We start from the raw sequence: 5,250 nt of genomic DNA, 5'->3' as shown, positions 1-5,250 counted from the left end.
TCCACAGATCCTGAAGTGTCAAGGATTTGCATCCCTGCACCCATTAGGCATGTAAAATGCCTTTGCATGAAATTCTGGCATTTAAAACGCCGAATTGATGCTTGTTCTGGGCATTCAACGCCCAGATGGCAGCATATTTCTGGCGTTGAACGCAGCCAGATGCTTGTTTCTAGCGTTCAGCGCCAGCTCTTCTTCACTGGCGCATTTCTGGCATCTGGACGCCAGGATGCTGCTTGTTTCTGGCGTTCCAACGCCAGATCCATGCCTCTGTTCTGGCGTTGAACGCCAGCCAGATGCTCCTTACTGGCGTTTTAAACGCCAGTAAGATCCTCCTCCAGGGTGTGATTTTTCTTCTGCTGTTTTGATTCTGTTTTTAATTTTTTTGATTTATTTTGTGACTCCACATGATCATGAACCTATAAAGACATATAACTAATAAAAATATAATAAATAAAAATGGGTTGCCTCCCAACAACGCTTTCTTTAATGTCAATAGCTTGACATGGGCTCTCATGGAGCCTCACGATGTTCAGAGCATTGTTGAGACTCTCCAACACTAAACTTAGAGTTTGGATATGGAGTTCAACACCAAACTTAGAATTTGGTTGTGGCCTCCCAACACAAACTTAGAGTTTGACTGTGGGGGCTCTGGTTGACTCTGTTTTGAGAGAAGCTTACTGTGCCTCTTTTCCATGTTTACAGAAGGATGTCCTTGAGTTTTAAACTCAAGGGAGTCCTCATTCAATTGAAGGACTAATTCACCTCTGTCAACATCAATCACAGCTCTTGCTGTGGCTAGGAAGGGTCTTCCAAGGATGATGGATTCATCCTCATCCTTCCCAGTATCTAGGATTATGAAATCAGCAGGGATGTAAAGGTCTTCAACCTTTACTAATAAGTCCTCTACTTGTCCATAAGCCTGTTTTCTGGAATTGTCTGCCATCTCTAATGAGATTTTAGCAGCTTGTACCTCAAAGATTCCCAGTTTCTCCATTACAGAGAGTGGCATGAGGTTTATTCCTGACCCCAGGTCACATAGAGCCTTCTCAAAGGTCATGGTGCCTATGGTACAAGGTATCAGGAACTTTCTAGGATCCTGTTTCTTCTGAGGCAATCTCAGTTGATCCAATGCATTCAGTTCATTGGTGAACAGGGGAGGTTCATCTCCCCAAGTCTCACCCCCAAATAAATTGGCATTCAGCTTCATGATTGTACCAAGGAACTTGGCAACTTGCTCTTCAGTAACATCCTCATTCTCTTCAGAAGAAGAATACTCATCAGAGCTCATGAAGGGTGTAAGAAGGTTCAATGGAATCTCTATGGTCTCTAGATGAGTCTCAGATTCCTTTGGTTCCTCAGAGGGAAACTCCTTATTGATCACTGGACGTCCCAGGAGGTCTTCCTCCTTGGGATTCACGTACTCCCCTTCTTCCTTGGATTCGGCCATGATGGTTATATCAATGGCCTTGCACTCTCCTTTTGGATTTTCTTTTGTATTACTTGGGAGAGTACTAGGAGGGATTTCAGTGATCCTTTTACTCAGCTGGCCCACTTGTGCTTCCAAATTTCTAATGAAGGACCTTGTTTTATTCATGAAACTCACAGTGGCCTTAGATAGACCAGAGACTAAGTTTGCTAAATTAGAAGTATTTTTGTTCAGAGTTCTCTGTCTGTTGCTGAGTGGATGATGGAAAAGGCTTGCAATTGCTAAACCTGTTTCTTCCACCATTATTAAAGCCTTGTTGAGGCTTTTGATCCTTCCATGAGAGATTTGGGTGATTTCTCCATGAGGGATTATAGGTGTTTCCATAGGGTTCACCCATGTAATTCACCTCTGCTATTGCAGGGTTCTCAGGATCATAAGCTTCTTCTTCAGAAGATGCCTCTTGAGTACTGTTGGATGCAGCTTGCATCCCATTCAGACTCTGAAAAATTATATTGACTTGCTGAGTCAATATTTTGTTTTGAGCCAATATGGCTTTCAGAGTATCAATTTCAAGAACTCCCTTCTTCTGAGGCGTCCCATTACTCACAGGATTCCTCTCAGAAGTGTACATGAATTGGTTATTAGCAACCATGTCAATGAGTTCTTGAGCTTCTGCAGGCGTTTTCTTTAGGTGAATGGATCCACCTGTAGAAGTATCCAATGACATCTTAGCTAATTCAGACAGACAATCATAGAATATATCCAGGATGGTCCATTCTGAAAGCATGTCAGAAGGACACTTTTTGGTCAGTTGCTTGTATCTCTCCCAAGCTTCATAGAGGGATTCACCTTCTTTCTGTCTGAAGGTTTGAACATCCACTCTAAGCTTGCTCAACTTTTGAGGAGGAAAGAACTTGGCTAAGAAAGCCGTAACCAGCTTATCCCAAGAGTTCAGGCTATCTTTGGGCTGAGAATCCAACCACACTCTAGCTCTGTCTCTTACAGCAAACGGGAAAAGCATAAGCCTGTAGACTTTAGGATCTACTCCATTAGTCTTAACAGTATCACAGCTCTGCAAGAATTCAGTTAAGAACTGAAAAGGATCTTCAGATGGAAGTCCATGGAACTTGCAGTTCTGCTGCATTAGAGAAACTAATTGAGGTTTCAGCTCAAAATTGTTTGCTCCAATGGTGGGGATGGAGATGCTTCTTCCATGTAAATTAGAATTAGGTGCAGTAAAGTCACCAAGCATCCTCCTTGCATTATTATTATTTTCGGCTGCCATCTCCTCTTTTTGTTCGAAAATTTCTGAAAGGTGCTTGCTGGATTGTTGTAATTTAGCTTCTCTTAGTTTCCTCTTCAGAGTCCTTTCAGGTTCTGGATCTGCTTCAACAAGAATATTCTTGTCCTTGCTCCTGCTCATATGAAAAAGAGGGGACAGAAAAATAATAATAATAGGGATCCTTTTTACCCAGGTATAGAGGTTCCCCTGTGTAAGTAGAAGAAGAAAAGAATGTAATGTAAAGAGGGAAGAAAAAACTTGAACACAGAGAGGAGTAGTGTTCGAATTTTGGATGGAGAGAAGTGTTAGTAGATGAATAAATAAATAGAAGGAGATGAGAGAGAAAGAGGAATTTTGAAAATTATTTTGAAAAATGGTTAGTGATTTTCGAAAATTAAAATTAAAATTTGAAACAATTAGTTAATTAAAAAGAATTTTGAAAAAGAGGAAGATATTTTCGAAAATTAGGGAGAGATAGTTAGTTAGGTAGTTTTGAAAAAGATAAGAAACAAACAAAAAGTTAGTTAGTTAGTTGAAACAAATTTTGAAAATCAATTTTTGAAAAGATAAGAAGATAAGAAGTTAGAAAAGATATTTGAAAATCAAATTTTTAAAAAAGATAAGATAAGAAGATATTTTTGAAAAGATATGACTGAAATTAGTTTTGAAAAGATTTGATTTTTAAAATCACAATTAATGACTTGATTCACAAGAAATCACAAAATATGATTCTAGAACTTAAAGTTTGAATCTTTCTTAACAAGTAAGTAACAAACTTGAAATTTTTGAATCAAAACATTAATTGTTGATGCTATTTTCGAAAATTATGAGATAAAATTAAGAAAAAGATTTTTGATGAGCGGATATTTTATACGCTTTTGGGGATAATTTCATATAGTTTAGAGTATGTTTTAGTTAGTTTTTAGTCTATTTCTAGTAGTTTTTAGGAAAAATTCATATTTCTGGACTTTACTATGAGTTGTGTGTTTTTCTGTGATTTCAGGTATTTTTCTGGCTGAAATTGAAGGAGCTGAGCGAAAATCTGATTCAGGCTGAAAAAGGACTGCTAATGCTGTTGGATTCTGACCTCCCTGCACTCAAATTGGATTTTCTGGAGCTACAGAACTCGAAATGGCATGATTCCAATTGCATTGGAAAGTAGACATCCAGGGCTTTCCAGAAATATATAATAGTCCATACTTTGCACAAGGATAGACGACGTAAACTGGTGTTCAACGCCAGTTCTCTGCCCAATTCTGGCGTCCAGCGCCAGAAAAGGATCAAAAACTGGAGTTGAACGCCCAAACTGGCATAAAAACTGGCGTTCAACTCCACAAATGTCCTCTGCACGTGACTCACTTAAATCTCAGCCCCAGCACACACCAAGTGGGCCCCAGAAGTGGACCTCTGCATCATCCATCATAGTCCACTCATATTTTGTAACCCTAGGCTACTAGTTTAGTATTTAAACAACTTTTAGAGACTTATTTTGTATCTCATGACATTTCAGATCTAAACTTTGTATTCTCTGACGGCATGAGTCTCTAAACCCCATTGTTAGGGGTGAGGAGCTCTGCTGTGTCTCGATGAATTAATGCAAGTATTTCTGTTTTCCATTCAAACACGCTTGTTCCTATCTAAGATGTTCATTCGCGCTTAACTGTGATGAAGGTGATGACCCGTGACATTCATCACCTTCCTCAAACCATGAACGTGTGCCTGACAACCACCTCCGTTCTATATCCGACTGAATGAGGATCTCTTAGATTCCTTAATCAGAATCTCCGTGGTATAAGCTAGAACTGATGGCGGCATTCATGAGAATCCGGAAAGTCTAAACCTTGTCTGTGGTATTCCGAGTAGGATTCAATGATTGAATGATGTGACGAGCTTCAAACTCCTGAAGGCTGGGCGTTAGTGACAGACACAAAAGGATAGTAAATCCTATTCCAACCGGATCGAGAACCAACCTGTGATTAGCCGTGCTGTGACAGAGCGCGTGAGCGTAGTTTTCACTGGAAGGATGGAAGGTAGCCATTGACAATGGTGATCCACCAACACACAGCTTGCCATAGGAGGACGTGCGTGCGTGAATCAGAAGACAGAGGAAAGCAGAGATTCAGAGGACAAAGCATCTCCAAAACTCCAACATATTCTCCATTACTGCACAACAAGTAACTTTTAATTTATGCTCTACTGGTTATTCACAATTCAACTGATAAACATAATTGACTTCCTGACTAAGAATTACAAGATAACCATAGATTGCTTCAAACCAACAATCTCCGTGGGATTCGACCCTTACTCACGTAAGGTATTACTTGGACGACCCAGTGCACTTGCTGGTTAGTGGTACGCGTTGTGAAAAGTGTGATTCACAATTCGTGCACCAAGTTTTTGGCGCCGTTGCCGGGGATTGTTCGTGTTTGAACAACTGACGGATTATTTTGTTGCTTAGATTAGGAAAAATCTTTCTTTTTTTTGGTTTAGAGTCTTTTATTATTTATCCCTTGTTAAAATATTTTAAACTTATAGCTCAGTT

The 5,250-nt window shown here is 39.7% G+C and overlaps 1 non-coding gene across 1 annotated transcript; it reads left to right on the top strand.

Moving 5' to 3' along the window:
• Nucleotides 1–2,207: 2,207 nt before the first annotated feature.
• On the top strand, nucleotides 2,208–2,315 carry LOC112780635 (small nucleolar RNA R71). The gene has a single exon (XR_003191458.1). It is a non-coding gene; the product is annotated as a small nucleolar RNA R71 (small nucleolar RNA).
• The last annotated feature ends 2,935 nt before the right edge of the window (nucleotides 2,316–5,250 follow it).

Source organism: Arachis hypogaea, chromosome 19, assembly GCF_003086295.3.
Source record: "Arachis hypogaea cultivar Tifrunner chromosome 19, arahy.Tifrunner.gnm2.J5K5, whole genome shotgun sequence".
Taxonomy (NCBI): Eukaryota; Viridiplantae; Streptophyta; class Magnoliopsida; order Fabales; family Fabaceae; genus Arachis; species Arachis hypogaea.
Note: the sequence above shows the minus strand (reverse complement) of the source record. Positions and strands in the feature narration are given on the sequence as shown.